General features: G+C 31.5%; 1 protein-coding gene and 3 long non-coding RNA genes across 13 annotated transcripts in view; 2 read left to right on the forward strand and 2 right to left on the reverse strand.

Annotated features, from left to right (window-relative positions):
* Nucleotides 1-18145, reverse strand: part of LOC105831072 (acetylcholinesterase) — a 474599-nt gene that overhangs the window by 93868 nt on the left and 362586 nt on the right. The gene's annotated exons all lie outside the window — the stretch shown is intronic.
* LOC118644717 lies at nt 5529-8988 on the forward strand. The gene is made up of 2 exons (XR_004962456.1): nt 5529-7126; nt 8799-8988. It is a non-coding gene; the product is annotated as an uncharacterized LOC118644717 (long non-coding RNA).
* On the forward strand, nt 7133-8458 carry LOC118644719. The gene is made up of 2 exons (XR_004962458.1): nt 7133-7646; nt 7824-8458. It is a non-coding gene; the product is annotated as an uncharacterized LOC118644719 (long non-coding RNA).
* LOC118644718 lies at nt 7483-7934 on the reverse strand. The gene is made up of 2 exons (XR_004962457.1): nt 7820-7934; nt 7483-7727 (listed from the first exon to the last, which is right to left on the reverse strand). It is a non-coding gene; the product is annotated as an uncharacterized LOC118644718 (long non-coding RNA).

Below are 18145 nucleotides of genomic sequence, written 5' to 3' on the forward strand. Positions count from 1 at the left end.
TTATTAATTTCGTCCACATCAACATTTCTTGCAGAAAATATCGCTCTTTTTGCTACTTTGTCAAATTCTTTTTTACGAATTACATCGCCATATATATCTGTTATAATATCTGAACCAATTGGTGCTACACAACATTCCGGAACTTTTATATTATCTTCAGAATTATTTAATGCTTCATTACTCATGTTCAATAAAAATTTTGCAAAGTTAATTTCTTCTGCAAGAACTCGCATATTTTGCGTTAAAGAAAAATTTGAAAAATGTTTCCAAGTATAACTAAACTTAATAGAAAGATTCACAATTTCACTTCGAATACTTCGTATCTTGATCGGGAGAAGTTGTTTAAAATCATCATTTAATACGATAATTTTTCACCAAAAGGTAAATCGTTATTTGTAATATCACGTAATGTTCGATCTATTATCTCTAAAGCGTATTGAGGTGCCATAGGTGCTTCATCCCAAATAAAAATATCTATTTCTTTTAAATATTTAGCTTCCTTCGATTGAATTTTAATACCGAATGACGAATCATTAAGTAACGGAACTGGCAAGCCAAATATCTTATGAACTGTTTTTCCTTCAGGGAGTAATGTTGCTGCAATTCCTGTAAAGGCCATAGTACATACACGTTTACTTCTAATGTTGTCTAAATAATAAATAGTTGTATATATAAATGTTTTGCCGGTACCGCCAGGACCATCGATATAAAAACAATTATTATTACCATTATTATTATTTAATCTTTTTAACACAATATTAACTATTTCTTTTTTCTTATCATTTAGTTAATTATATTGTCTCGTACCAATTTCTGTAATTTGATCAAGTGACATATAATCTTCCTCTTCAACATTGCCTGTCAATTGTTCCATTTGTGGAAAGTGAGCAAAACTTTTACCTTCAGCGCAAAGCATAGAGTTAATTATAATACATGCTTTTCGTTGTTTTTGTAATATACTGATATGTCGTGAGTAATCTTTTGACATCGCTATTTTAAATCTTTCCCAAAGTTTTTCTGGATATAATGGTTGACAATGTATTAAAATTCGTGCAAATAATCTACGAAGTTGATGTGGCATCATTCATTTTAAGCTTTGTCCATAGCTCGTACCCATTCATCATCATCTTCAATTAAACCTAAAGCTAAACATGTAGCTGTAAATGTTTCATAAAATTGTCCATTAATAGTTCTTAGTTGTTTAAAATTTGTAGCTCCCTTAATAGTAAATAACAATAATCGTAAGTGAAATAATTCTATTTTAGTAGGACTAACAGAATACATCCGTCCTATACAATTATAATGATTAATTAATACGTTTAACCCAACGTGAAATATTTCAACCATTAACTTTTCTTTTTTAAATCTACAGTAATATGGAATTTCTGTATATAAGTAATTTCTTGCTTCTTCATCACGCACATTTAGAGCAAAATAATTTATCAACATAATAACTTGATTTAAAACAGAAGAAATTACATCTTCATCGAATTCATTTTCAATAGTTATGTTTTGTTCATTAGGTAAATGAACGGGCAATCGTATCACAGAATAACTTTTATCTTGTAATTTCTTACCAAGTATACGCCAGCTAGCTTCCACAGATCCTACATAACGAGCTTTGATATAATCAGGTATCTCATAATGATCCAAAACTGTATTTTCTGTCATTGATTCAATTGTTACAGCGGCAGCATCATAACCTTTAAAAATATACTTATAAAGATATTTAACTGATTTGATACTTGAAACTATCTCAACATTTATATGACAATTAAATAAAATCGATAATATAGGAACAACATAACGATTATCCACTATATATCCACGATGACGTTCAAAAGTCTTACCAACATCTCGTCTACGATGATAAGGATAAGCATCTGATCCATTCTAGTTTTTTCAAGAAATAATTTAGGATAATGTTTTGAACATTTACCATTACCTAACTACCAGTTACCACAAGGTCCATGAATCATATGTTTCATAATTATATCATGTAATACGCGATTCTCATTTGGATCAGGAATTTCAGCAGAAATATATTTATCTATAATTTGTAGAGTTGTTATTTTAAAATTTTGCTTTAGAGTAATCAACATGTAAACATGAGGCAAACCACCTTTTTGAAATTCAATAACGTACACAAATACTGCTACCTCACCAAAAAATTGTTGTTTAACAATTACATCAATTAAGTAATTTTTTTTTAATATTAAAAACTCGAGCACAAATATTAGGTCTATCAGAAGCTTGTTGACCATGAAAAAGATTTCCTTCAATCTCACGCCATTTTGGATTACATGTCATTGTGATAAAAAAATCAGGTTTACCAAATTCACTAGCAATTGCCATTACATCTTGATAATTTTTAATATATTACGTGGTGATCCAATAAACGTAAAAGGAAGTATAACCATTTTTCCTACACGGCCATTTACATTATTTGCCATATTTTGTATATAATCCATTAAACCCTGATATGTTTCAATACGTAATTCTTTCTGATGAGCTTTACAATACTCTATTCTATCTTTTTCAATTTTTACGTAATTATCTACAAGCCATTGTTGAAATAAACGACATCCCATTAAGAAAATATTAAAATCATTACGAACAGCCATACGATATTTAATATATTGCCCTCTAGTTATTGTTTCATTGCTATTTAATTTCATTAAATTACGATGCCACTCTCTAGTTCCATATGGATAAAATAACGGATATATTCAAGGTGAGTGGATATAATTTGCCCACGTTCGAAATGGCCACGTTCGGAATGGCCACGTGAAATATTGCACGGAGTTCAATTTGCCCACGTTCGAAACGGCCACGTTCGGAACGGCCACGTATGTTTTACATAATTTCTAATACAATGCACATGGGTTAGCGAATTAGACGGAGGGAGTGCGAGAGGGGGACTTCCCTTGCATCCCCCCCCCGTGTGTGTGTGTGTGTGTGTGTGTGTGTGTGTGTGTGTGTGTGTGTGTGTGTGTGTGTGTGTGTGTGTGCGTGCGTGTGTGTGTGTGTGTGTGCGCGCGCGCGCGCGCGCGCGAAGCATTCTCTGCATCACATCGGTTTGCAATTTTCCACGCAAACAAGAAAAAATCATTCCAAAAATATGGCCGTTCCGAACGTGGCCATTTCGAACGTGGTCAAATTTACGCGTGGCCATTTCGAACGTGGCCATTACGAACGTGGTAATCTTTAACGTGGCCATTCCGAACGTGGCTATTTCGGACGTAACCGTTTTGGACATGGTTGTTTCAAACGTGGGCAAATTGAACTCTGTGCAATATTTCTTGTGGCCATTCTGAACGTGGCCATTTCGAACGTGGCCGTTCCGAACGTGGCCATTCCAAACGTGACCATTTCGAACGTGGCCATTTCGAACATGGTCAAATTTACGCGTGGCCATTTTGAACGTGGGCAAATTATATACACTCAGATTTTTACAGTAAAATTATTTCTAAAAAATGTTGGGTTTTAAAAATAATTTTAGAAATTACTTAAATATTTATTTATAAATATTTATTTCTTTACAGATATATTATACAATAAGGCTATTAAATAAGAAACGCGTAAAATATGAAAGGAAAACATTATTACTTAAGATAAAAGCAAATTTAATTATATTACCTTCATAATAATTTGAGATAATATTTTTTAAACAAACCTATGTGTTACGTCCGGCAGACTCCACGATTTCCCTTTGTCAGAAAAACTAATAATTTACAAAAGAAATTCCGTTTCAACGGTCTCCGATAATTTTTTATGCATCTAGAATTAATCTGTTAGAAACGTAATGACAAACATAGATGGACGAAACGACCAAGTAGATAATTCCGACTCCTTTTGAATATTGAGTCAACAAATAATAAATTCTGAAGATAGAAATTCAAAAACAAACATGGGATCTAAGCAAAGTTTCACGTTTCCTCACAAAAAATGAGCAATAAAGTATCTAAACATAAGCAAAAAATAAATAACCGTTTCCTCCATCTGCAACCCATACCGTAGCACGTCTAGCACGATAGAAAAAATTATTTATCTCTTAAACCCAAAGGGAAGATAACCTACGCGATAGGTTGGATCCCTTTGATAAAATTGAAAGAATGTGGGAGGAAACAGAGAAACTTTCGACAGAGTACTCAACGTATGATTGGTCAAAAAGAAAAAACTATTTTTCCAATAAGAAAACGTAGAATTCACCCACCACACAATCCTGAAAAAGAATCCTACCAATTAGAATATTTAAACCACTTACATCTGGATCCTCCCCTTGTAAGACTCTGTATATATAATATCAAATCTTGAAGAGATAGTTAGTAATAGTAGGCAGTAGTAGTCATGTAGTAAGAGCAGCAGATAGTAATGAGAGTAGCAGTAATAAGAGTTTAGCAGTAGTCAGTAATAGTCAGTAGTAATGGTCAGTAATAGTCAGTTGAGAGTAGTTAGTTGTGAGTTCAGTTTAAAGTTTTAGAGTTAGTTAGTTAGTTAGTAATCATGTAGAATCAGTGCGCAAGTAAACTTTAGTGCCGTTCCATCCGGTCAAGAAATCTATTCGATTCCGACAAATTTGCTCGAGAACCAACAATGAGTAAGTCCCACAATCATAATTTCTTTGGTTTTTACGTTACTCATGGTAACAGCTCCCTTCTATTTTAATTCTTTAAGACACCCTCCTATTATTTATAAATAATTCCCTCACACTCACACGAACCTGAGGCTCCCGTGTGCGAATCTCAGATATCCCGTCACCATACCACAACCCCGAGGCTCCCGTGTGCGAATCTCAGGATATCCCGTCACCATACTACGACCCTGAGGAACCTTTGTGTGATCCTCAGATATCCCGACACCATGCCTCAATCTCGAGGAACCCCCGTGTGATCCTCGAAACATCCCCGCTCCTCCTGTTTCTCTTACTTATTTCTAGATCAGTTCTCTAAAACCCGAAGATGTTCCACCCCCACTCTCTCCTACGTTATTCTTTATCCTCTTACAATTTCAAGCATCTCTGTTTTCTCCATGCAATCATTTAATAAACCTTTCGTCTATTTCTTTACTCCGCGTTTACCGTTAATACTGTAGAATTAAAAAACAAAAAATCTCTTTGTTTCCCTTTCTCCGCCCACTATATACTTATTTAATATTTGTACAACTATATTCATATTCACTATGCGTCTTAAATTTAATTATACCGTTATTCCAAAATTGTCAAACCACGACTTCAGCGTTTATTTGTATTTTCTTTTATTTTTATTTTTATTTGTTATTAGAATAAATACTTTTGTTAATTTTATGTGAAACTTTATCACTTTATTTTAATTAATAACGACCTCGCCTACCCCGAACAAAGACTGCATCTGGTCCGATCCCGAGTTAAAGCGATTCAATTCGTTGACTCGAAACTTGGACCGACGGACGTACGACTCGAAACGGGTTATAGCGGGCCTATCGGCACGTTGACCTATATTTTTGAGTCATAAAAAGTGCGTTCGACCCGAGGCACATACCCTCTCTTAAACTGTGTGCCTACGGGAATTTTACACGTTTTGTTACGTTCTTCCCTGCCTTACCTGTTCTCCCTGAGATATCCTTCCTACCGAATAAAGAGTTAAATCCCATAAGGTTGGACGTAACATATGTAAAGAAATAGGTAGCCAATTCACTTGTAGTTTTTCGATATGACTAGCAGTCGACTGTATAACAACTAACGGCTCATTGTAGAACTGACTTCAGATTGATTTAAAAATGTTCCATTAATATTTTATGGAATATTTTATGAATATTCTATACATATACCAAAATGTACATAGAATATTTCTTATTGCACATACAAGTAGTGTTTATAGAATATTCTGAATATTTCACGATTATTTAAAGATTCTATAAACATCCCAGCAAACACTAAATATAAATGCAATATAAGAACGTGGGAGTAACATGTAATATAACAGATGTTACACTCTATTTATATTATAGTTACAAAACTTTACTTCATATATGTAAGGTAACAAAGTTATGAAGCTATTATTGATATTACTCCGTTATTTGTATGTTACAATAACCGAACAGTGATGTAACCACAATGTTGCGTGGTTACACAATAATTGTTTTATTTATGTTATATGGATATTATAAAATTTGAATTTTGTAAGACTCTAACCTCAATCGCACAACGTACATCTCGTGCTATTAGGCGCGCTTTTCGCTAGTGGATGCTATAATGACGTAAAAGAGACGGTTTTTTCTTGCAACTTGACTTTAATCAGGTAATCCTTTATGTTTTTTAAGTTAACATTTATTAAACATTATATAAAAAAAGGTGTAGAAAATATTGCTGCATTTAATTAGCATATATTATTTCTCTTATGTATAATATACATCGTAGGTAACGTATTATAATCTTATTTCCTACATGTTTTGTAGGTTATGTTTAGTCAGCGACAACAATATAAATTCACAAGTTATAACCGCCTTTATATATTTTTTATTTTTGATATTACATGTTAATTTGATACAATATATGTATTGTGGAATTGACGGTACATTGATAATTATACAATTTAGATCCATCATACATCTTCGACAAAATTGTATACGCTGCTTATTCGATGCATTTTTTCACAAAATGAACAAAAAAGTATAGCAGATAAAAGTGCCACTCTATCTTGCGAAGCAATAAATTTATCGTTAAAGTTAAAACTAACAGATATATTATCAAACCTATTATTGACAAAATGCATAGCCATATGTTCCCTGTTTTGGTCCGCACAACTGCATATTTTTATATCTATTATATAACTTAAATAATGTATTTCTTAAGTAAATTTAAAGATAATTTATTATTTGGGCTGCTAGTTCTACATACATTTCTTAGTTGCAAAAGTCACATAGCATATGTGTAAATCACGCAATATATAAAGGCAGTTATAAACTTATAAATATAATTTATAAAGACGTATCATATTAAAACTAATTTTATATTACAGGATTCTGCCAATTATTTTTACATCATTCGGACAACTGTTCTTCTTAAAATTTAAAAAAACGTAAAGAATAACTGAAGGATAATATAAGTTTATAAAAGCTGAAGAAATTTTCACAAGGATTAGAACAGGTAAGAATAAATTATAGCCATTATATGTTTTTAAAATAAAACCCAGCAAATTAGAGATAGGAATAATCAAATGTTCCCTTTCAAATTCCACTTTTGTGCACATTTCCAGAATAATCATACGCACATTTACTGGTCATTCTTAAATTATTCTATAAATAAAAATATCTTATTTTGTCTTTCGTTTCATATATGCCTATTTTGTAATCTTTCGTCTCATATATGTCTCAATTTACAAACAATTAAGTTAGAGAATCAAAAATATAAATAAAAATTCTGAATGTGATTATTGTGAATGTATGAAGAGAATTGTATTAATTAGAATAAATTATTTCGGGAACAACAGAGTATTTAAATACTTTTTAGTTTTTGACGGAACCAAGAGCTTTATCAGTATATTTCTGAGGCGTATATCTGGCTGGCACAAAACATGACAGTTATTAAATGACTAAGACATACAGATGATCCTTGACATTCATAAACATATTTCCTATATTACAGCCTGCGACCACATCATCGGCAGGTTAGTTGAGTGACATTAGTCTGCATACTTTGTTGTAATTGTTTCAGATCAGATTTCACGCTTTTTATTTATTTCAGTAATCTAAAAAAGATAGTTGTACGATACCTTTAAGAGCCACACAGTTGCAATACAATATTAAAATAAAATTATAACATTTGTCATTATTCTCTTACCTAGCCTGCCATAAGATAATGACATACTTGAAGAACTAGGAAGTACATCTTTGGATAATCCTTTTGATATGAATTGCTCTGCCAATTCTCTATACATATAATAGTTTGTTGAGCTAAAACAGGGATGAATTTCGGTGAATTTTTTATCAATAGCATACACCAGCTTACAAGAAAGAGAATTTTGGTGTAACAGCCAACAATTTTTTAATAATGTATTAATAAAATTTCTTACTGTTTCTCTTTAAAATTTGAATAATCAATATGATAATAATGATATGATAATCTCATCAAATTGCTTGTTCTTTATTATTAAATCTTTTGCAAAGGATTTGCAATCGGAACAAGTTAGATTGTAATAGATACTTTCTCACACAAAAAATAAATTGTTCACTTCATCCTATAACTTTTTTAGTAAAATTATGTTATTTGATACCTTCAAGGTCCATATATTCTGTTCGGCACACTGTAAATTTCAAGCTGTGAGATTGATCTCTCTTTTATATCTTTCTTTCCTTACTCGTCTATTCTTTCTTCTACTTTACGCTCAAATAAAGTGTTTCTTCCTCTTTTGCTTTTAATATAACTAAAAATAAAACATAACACAAAGTATTCATCTTATCTCAGAATACTTACTCCAAACAAAAAAATAAAAATTTTGTGAGACTTATCTGATTATACAACCCATGGTGTTAGACTAAACTTCAAATTAAGCACAGCCGTATTTCCCTTCACGATATAAAATATGCAAATTATGCATAAAACTAAAAACTGACTCGCTACTAACCTCGCGCACGTCATCATGTTGCGGCGTTGCGCGTGCAGACGCGTGCACTGGCGTGCAAAATAGCGAGATGCGTACATGCGCATGAGTTCATTCGTACCAATCCTCGAATATTCTAAATACGTATTTAATATTCTATATATGTATTAGTGTATTGGTGAGCATTATATAATATTATTTATTACTTTCTTTTTACAGAAAACTGAACTCAAATGGAAGCGCTTGCACTCATGTCACTATCATGTCCTGACAATTTCGGATTTTATAAAACTATAGGAGATGTTGTGATTGACGTTGAGATTGTGATTGACATGTGGAGCAGAGCTATAATTTAGTTCAACATTACGTGAAGTTTATTTAATGTTTTTTCTCTTATTTTCCCTCGTTTTTTGTTTTTAAAAATTATTTTTAAATATTTTACTAATAATCATAAAGTATAATATGTATATATTTATTTAGATATAAGCTTATTTTGTTGATAAATATGTGTTAAATATATTAAAAAGTTTATTAAAAAGACTATTTTTAATGTTATCTTTTTCCTTCATAATTATATTTATTCTTTATAATTTTAGCACTTATAATTTCCAGAAATTCAAATTCTTAAATTAATTTTACATAAAACAACGAAATTGCATTCAAAGAGTATTTTTTGTTTTATGTGAAATTAATTTAAGTACTTGAACTCCTGGGAATTATGTGCTAAAATATATACATGTACATATATAACAACACTGTAATTATTTTTTATAACAGCAATATAATAGTTTATATTGCCATTACAAAACATCTCGGTTATGGTTATCTAACAGTTTAGTTCTATGTTACATTTGTGTTATATAACTACAACATCACATAAGTGGGAAATTATAACTAACAGGAATGTTACATGTAACGTTCATGTAATATTACCTCTTACATTCTGTTTTATTGCAGCAATGTAATGGTTATATATTGGTGTTTGCTGGGATTCTTTTATTATTCCGAGATATACGGAATTTTTAGAATACAAAGGAAATATTTCAGGAATATCTAGTGTTTACTGAGTGTCTAATTAAAGATCAAGGTTTAGATTAAATTAAAATAACAAAACAAACCCTAAGAGCAAAAAGTCGACTTTAAGTCGACTTAAAGTCGACTTCATCGAAATTTGACTTGGCCTGAAGTCGACTTTTTTAAAGACGAAAGTCGACTTTAAGTCGGCTTATAGTCGGCGCATGACCCAAAAAACGTCGACTAAAAGTCGACTTCCCGTCATAACGAAAAGTTGACTTTCCGTCAACTTTAAACGTCAGATTTCAGTCACTTTCTATGCAGGGGATCTGTACTGCCTACCGACAACTATCGGTGTCGTTGCACAGATATTTTATATGGCAAAAAGCTTGCACAACGACGCCGATAGTTGTCAGTAGCCGGTACAGGATAGGGCCCCAGATCGAAAACGCGGAAATTATGGACGGAAGTATATTTTTAAGGTTATGAGTAGATGTTTAACACGTTCTGTCAAATATAAGGAAAAGTTTTCAGGATAATTCCCAAAACATCAAAAAAATAGACGTAATTTGCTCCCATACAGCACAGAAAGATTGCAGCAACATTGTGGCAACATTTCAACGCAAGATTGAAATATTGCATAAACGTTGTGAAATGTTGCTGCAAGGTTGCTGCAAGATTGCAGCAATGGTAAAATGTCCGCTTTTAGAAATATTGTTACGTAATATTGTAGCAATATTGCAGTAAAATATGTATGCAATATTATTCAGAAAAAGATTATTCAAAATAATTTATCTGATTTTAAATAACTATTTTGAATTTAACAAATACAGAGTGATTAGTGAAACTTCAACCAAAAGATAAACTTTGCAAGTTTTGTCTTTTATCTTATATAAGTACATTATAAGATGTGAGACAAAACTTACAAAATTTATCTTTTAGTTGACGTAATCACTCTGTTGTTAAATTCAAAATATAGTTATTTAAAACCGAATGAATTAATTGGATGATCGTTTAGTTAATGTCACTAAACGATTAATCACTCTGTATTTGTTAAATTAAAAAATACAGTTATTTAAAATAATTTTGAATAACCTTGTACTCTGTTATACACAAATCTACATAATAATAGTTTTACACACAAATTAAAACTACTCCAGAATGCATGTATCTCTATAGATGAAAAATTTTAAATAATATAGAACGATCGCTTTTACATTATTTTTGAAAAGTTACTGTAATATATTAATTTATTCAAACTGTATTGAATATTAATTTTATCTATTTTCACTATTTTAATAATATTTTAAAATGTTGCTGCATCATTGCTGAAGTAATATTGTAAAATAATGTCTTTGCAATATCTTTGAAACATTACATCGCAATATGCAATGTTGCAACGTTGCAGCAATGTTGCTGCAAGCTTTTGTGCTGTATGGGCTGCTTTATTATTGTGATTCTGAACCTTCTGTTTCAAACAAATCATTATGGTGGTGATATTCTTATTCCTAAGTCATCTGCGATTTATGATAACTCAATAAATAATTTGGCAGACGTTTCGTTTTCCGATGCATTAGTAACTACGCCGATCCTCTTTTTTTTGTCGGCCCAAGCACGAAATCTTTTACGTTTAATGAATGACGCAGATTGAGCAATAGCACTGATAACACACAGGATATATGCGCTTCCCGAACGCAGTCCTAGTCATGACTTTTCCTCAACTTCTAGAAGTCGACATTTAGTTTACTTTCTGTCAACTTCTAGAAGTCGACTATTTAGAAGTCAACATTTAGTCGACTTCCTGTCAACTGTGCTCTTAGGGATGTTATATTGGTTTTATTTTTTTTCTGATTACATTTTAAATCATTTTTATAATATGCCTATTACATTATAGATAAAAATACGGCTGTGTCCAATTTGACGATTAGTATAACACTATGTGTAGTACAATCAGATAAGTATGTTACACAAAATTTTCATTTTTTATAAGAAATAAGTATTCAGAGATAAATTAATACTTTGTGTTATGGTTTATTTTTAGTTATTATATTAAAAGAAAGAGAAGAAAAATACTTTATTTAAACTTAAATTAGAAGAATAGAAAAAGAAAAATGAGTGAACGAGTAAGGAAAGAGAAAGAGAGAGGGAGGAGGGAGAAAAAGAGAGAGAGAGAGAGAGAGAGAAAGAGAGAGAGAGAGAATTAGTAGTTAAGAAATAATAAGAAAAAGTAAGAAAAGTAATATAAAGTAAGTTATTTAACATGTAAATAAATTATAATTATTCTGTTAAAAAAAGTATTATTGTTTAATTGAGAGAGAGGGGGGGAGAAATAACATTGTGTAATAATGTCTATACATATACATATGTACATATATACATATATATGTGCATGTATGTACATATATATGCATGTGTATTTTATCTCTCTCTCTTTCTTTGTATAAGTAATTCTTTCTCTAAATATTATATAATATAATTAAAATTAAAACTCGGAATTAACAGTGTGGCCAATAGAATATGTTTACTTGAAGGTACCAAATATTACGTAGTTAAAAAAAGAGATAGAATAAAGTGAATGGTGTATTCTTTTGCAATGTATTGAAATAGGTAAAAAGCATGAAAACTTATTGTATGAAACAATATAGACTATACCACCCAGCTGGCCTGCCAATGACATGGTCACAGCCTGCAATGTCGGTAATATGTTTATATGGATGCCGAAAGATCATCTGTACGTCATACAACAACGTTGTTAGTCTATTTAGTAACTCATGCATTCTATGCAAGCCGGATATATGGATAAGGCATAGGAATATACTGATAAGGCTTTTAGTCAAATTAAAAAACTAAAAAGTAAGTATTTAAATACTTTGTTGTTTTCGAAACAATTTATTATAATTAATACAATTCTCTCCATACATTCATAAAGATGACATTTTATAAATTTGTTATTTGTAGCTAAATTATAATTGTACGTTTATAATTATGTTTATTGTTCTTTTACAGTTATTGATAGTAAATCTATTTTGTCCGTGTTTCACTTAAGGGGATGCTGGAGTCGTCTGTTTTACCGATTGAACGTTATTATTTTTAATTAGGCCTATTTTTTTTACTGATTTTGTAGAGTTAAAAATCCTTCTCTAGAATTAAAGTATAGACAATAACAAATAGTGCCTGGCTACAATTTCATGTAAAAAATAAAAAAAGTTAAAATATTATACTTTTGTGCAGTCGTCTCGTGTCTTTCATCTGTAATACATAAGTTTTAAAGACTCTGTACGTACGAATAACTATGTACGCACTAATCTTATTATATGAAAGAATAATAAAATGCTTGCAGAAATGAGCTAGAAGCTTTGGTATAAGAAAAAAGCCTCAAAGAAAATTTCATATATATGTGTGAGTGAGGAATCGGTCCGAGGTGGTCCGAGGATAGAACAGAGCACTAGTTTAATTCACAGATTAAGGGGATGCTGGAGTCGTCTGTTTTACCGATTGAACGTTATTATTTTTAATTAGGCCTATTTTTTTACTGATTTTATAGAATTAAAAATTCTTCTCTAGAATTAAAGTATAGACAATAACAAATAGTGCCTCCCTATAATTTCATGTAAAAAACAAAAAAAGTTAGTAAATTATACTTTTGTGCAGTCGTCTCGTATCTTTTATTTGCAACACATAAGTTTTAAAAACTTTGTAAGTACAAATAACTAGTACGCACTAATCTTATTATATCAAAGATTAATAAAATGCTTGCAGAAATGAGTTAGAAGCCTCAGAGAAAATTTCGTATATATGTGTGAGTAAGGAATCGATACGAGGCGGTCCGAGGATAGAAACAGAGCACTAGTTTAATTCACAGATTAATATTAATACGTGTATTTTAATTCTGGAAAAGAATTTTTAAATCTATAAAAGAAATATATACGAAATCTCATTAATAATGTGCACGAATGACTCTACATTATCGACCTTGATCAAGTTTGAGAGGCAGTCCAGCATCCCCTTAATATTAATATATGTATTTTAATTCTGGAAAAGAATTTCTAAATCTATAAAAATATATATATACGAAATCTCATTTATGATGTGCACGAATGACTACATTATCGACCTCGATCAAGTTTGAGAGGCAGTCCAGCATCCTCAAGAGTTAAAGCTCTTGGAACATACATTCATGTGTCAGCTTGTAATGGGAAACAAAAGCGTGGCTCTTATTGTGAATGTCGTCTATGGCCTTTAACTAACATAGGCTGTCACATGCAAAGTTAACAAACTTGAGAAATTCCCGGAAAAGCCACACGTTTATTTCTTATTACAAGCCGGCACATGATTATATGTTCCAAGAACATTAATTAAAACATGGACAAAATAGGTTTATTATCAATAACTTTAAAAGAACAATCAATATAATTATAAATATAGCATTATCATTTAACTACAATCTTAACTGTAAAATAGCAATAAATATAATGCTATATTAAATTGATGCAAAGAGAATGAAAAGTAAAATATAGGAAGATGACGTGTCGCTCCATATTTGAAAAGTCAACTTACAATTATTTTGAAATCTTTTATCTCATGTATACTTTGATTTACAAAAAAATAAGTTAGAGAATCAAAAATATAAATAAAAATTTGTAATGTGATCTTTGTAAATGTATGAAAAGAATTGTATTAATTAGAATAAATTGTTTCGGGAACAAAGTATTTAAGTACTTACTTTTTAGTTTTCGATTTGACTAAAAACCTTATCTGTATATTTTTGTGTCTTATCCGTATATCCAGCTCGCATAGAGTGCATGACAATTACTAAATAGACAGACGTAGAAATAATCTTTGGCATCCATCTCCAATATTATAGCTTGTGGCCACATCATCGACAAGCCAGCTGGGTGACACTATCCTATATAATTTGTTGTAATAATTTAAGACAAGATTTCACATATTTCACCTATTTCAAAATCTAAAAAAGATGGTTGTACGATATCTTTAAAAGCCACATAGTTGCAGTACGATATTTTTTTAAATAAAAATATAACACCTGTAACTATTCTCTTATCTGGCTTGCCATAAGATAACGACATACTTGAAAAACTAGAAAGTGCACTTTCAAATAATCTTTTTGGTATTATTTTGATATCCTTTTGATTTTATGAACTGCCCTGCCAATTCTCTATAGTTCACTCAATTTAAAAGGGGAGGGATGAACCTCGGTGAACTTCTTATCAACAGCAGCACACTGACACACTGTAAATTCCAAGCTTTGATAATTATAATCTTCCTTTCCTTACTCGTCCACTCTTTTCTTCTCCTATTTTAGTTCCGGTTTAAATAAAGTGTTTCTTCCTCTCTTTCCTTTAATAAAAAATAAAACAACACAAAGTATCACTCTTATGTCAGAATACTTATTCCAAAATGAGAATTTTATGTAACTTATATGATTCAAATTAGACAGCCGTAATTTCCTGCACGATGTAATATGCAAAGTATTTCCCTTCACGATATAATATGCACATTATACATAAAGTGAAAACTAACTCGACGCTAATCTCACAAAAGTCACACGTCACTAACCTCGAACTGTCATATAAGTAGTGATAGGAGATATTTTCGTACTTACAAGGAAACCTCGCAAACTCGAAAATTCTGATTTTAATGAAACTTGGCATAAATGTAGAGGGGGTAAATACATGAATTTAGAAATTTATCGTAGCTGCTCATAAACGGTTTAAAGGGGTGAAATCACCCTTTAAAGATTGAGACATTTTTCGTTTTCTCGATATATCTCGTAAACTAGACAAAATATTAAAAAATATTTTATACAAAAGTTTTACAATAAAAGTACTTCTATCTAACTACAGTAATTAAATTTAAAAAAAAATTTTTTTAAACATTTTTTTAATTTTTGAAAAAAAAAAATTTTTTAAATTTAATTACTGTAGTTAGATAGAAGTACTTTTATTGTAAAACTTTCGTATAAAACATTTTTTAATATTTTGTTTAGTTTACGAGATATATAGAGAAAACAAAAAATGTCTCACTCTTTGAAGGGTGGTTTCACCCCTTTAAACCGTTTATGGGCAGCTACGATAAATTTCTAAATTCATGTATTTACCCCCTTTATATTTATGCCAAGTTTCATTAAAATCAGAATTTTCGAGTTCGCGGGGTTCCCTTGTTAGTATTTTGTAACTGTTATTGAAGGAAAACTGTTGTAACGTAGTTATCAATTTCTCCTGTATAAGTTATCTGTTTATGGCTACGGTCGGAATCAGAGCGACATCTCGACCGCAACCCATTTATTTCGTCATTTATCATACCACTAGACCATAGCCAATCACAGCTATTTCTCAGAAGGATGGAATGACTATGATTGGCTATAATCGAGTCGATTATAACTCAATCGTGTTAATCCGTGTGGCTCAAAAATCTACAAGTAATTTCAAGTCCATGGTTTCATTGGTTTGGGATCAGGCGCTCTATTAATCTATTCTGTACCGGCTATCGAAGATTGTCAGTGTCGTTGCGTAGGTTTTTTTGTAACATAAAATATCTGCGCAAGACACCGATAGTTGTTGATAGTACAGAAATGAAGGTGTGAGAGGCGGGAGGCCCTTATACTGAGACGGGAGTGAACGGAAAGAGAAAAACATTTTTCCTCGGTGTGTTATTTTTCCGAGTTTGCACGTATTACGTATACACAGGCACGAACCAGTGCTTTATGCAATACCACTACTATCGGTCGCGATCCTCGACGTCGTGACGCCCCTCTTTCGCCGAAAGTGTACGTCGTGTTCGTCGCGAGGAAACCGCGCGTAGAATCCTTGGCAACGCCGGGATCATGATATTGGAGATTTGATGTGACTAACGGAGACTTGCGCGGAATCTACCACGCGATATCACAATCGCGATTTCATCCCGGCCGAACGGTCCTGGTGACGTAATCCACGAATGTTCGAGAGACTGAGGTTGCGTTACATGCCACATCCGCATCAAGGTCACGAGAAGCTGTTTAGACACTCTCACTTCCATTTTTGGGGGGTAACGAAAGCGTCGTCACTCATAATACTGAGTATAAGTCTATGTTTCAATTACGAACAAGTATCTCAACTATTTCAAGTGCAAACGAATCAACTTCAAAGTCATCTTACAAAATTGTAATATGTAAATAAAAATTAGACCATTTCTGGATTTTTTAGTTAATGTATTTCTTATTATATTTCTTATACATATGTGACATTTAATACTTTACTATATTACCTATTCTGTTTGTTATGTTTTCAACAAGATGCCTAAAAAAAAAATAAAAAGAAAAACCAGTAGAATATAGACCTTTTTTACTGTTATTGACACTGAGATTGCATCTTGCAATATGTGCAAACATAAATTATCGTATAAAAGTACGACAAACAATTTAAAAAAACATATTTTATCAAAACATCTATCAATAGCCTTACCGTCTATAAATAAATCAATTAATTCATCTCTATGCAATCAAAATAAGATAATAATATCTATTTAATTTTATAATAATTGAAATGTATATACACTCAGTCAAAAAAAAACGGTACATCTAAAATTTGTCAAAAAATCACTAAACTTTCAATGACGATAACTACGCGAGTAATAAAGATAGAAAGGTTTCTAAAAAAAGAAAAATTAAAGCTTCAAATGTCTACTTTAAGAATTGATTTAGTAAAATTTTGCGTAATAATTTTTTTCAAAATGGCGTATGACAAAGCGAGAGCATGTGAAATTGAAAAATATTCGTCCGAGTTTGCGACGATCCATGGCGTGAGGCAAGTATCGCAACTTAATGGGATAAAAAGCATGCGATAGTACAGAGTTTTCCCTTCAAAATGCTTTTTTACTCGTCTCGATACGATGATTTTTCACTGAGATATGCGCATTTAAAACAAAAAACTGCCTTTTTATTCAAATGCGCATATTTCAGCGAAAAATCGTATCGAGACGAGTAAAAAAGCATTTTGAAGGGAAGACTTTATACTATCGCATGCTCTTTATCCCATTAAGTTGCGACACTTGCCTCTTGCCATGGATCGTCGCAAACTCGGACCAATATTTTTCAATTTCGCGTGTTTTCGCTTTGTCATACGCCATTTTGAAAAAACGTATCACACATAATTGTGATATAAAATTTTTTTAAGTGGCAATCTTGAAAATGCTTCTTGGAAAACTTTGCTAGCTGTATTAGGTGCTGAGATATTCAATTTTGAATTTTTAACAATGCCCAATTTTAACTATTGCAAGAATAAAAATTTCGGATTTCGCTAACAATTATGGTTAGTCATAATTTTAAAGCTCGAAACCGTCCTCGGATTGTGAGCGTTCGACGTACATGTGCATGTGTGTTGCGTAGCTGACTTCCCACGGAATTTTATTACTCTAGACTCACATTAACACAAGCAAATTTGAGTAGTTACGCGAACGAAGCTTCCTTATTAGGGAATTATGATATTCAATTTTACCACGTAGAAAAAGTTCATTGGGCTCTATTAGTTCCAGGAATTGCGATATCTAATAAAAAT

This window comes from Monomorium pharaonis, chromosome 3 (assembly GCF_013373865.1).
Source record: "Monomorium pharaonis isolate MP-MQ-018 chromosome 3, ASM1337386v2, whole genome shotgun sequence".
Lineage (NCBI taxonomy): Eukaryota > Metazoa > Arthropoda > Insecta > Hymenoptera > Formicidae > Monomorium > Monomorium pharaonis.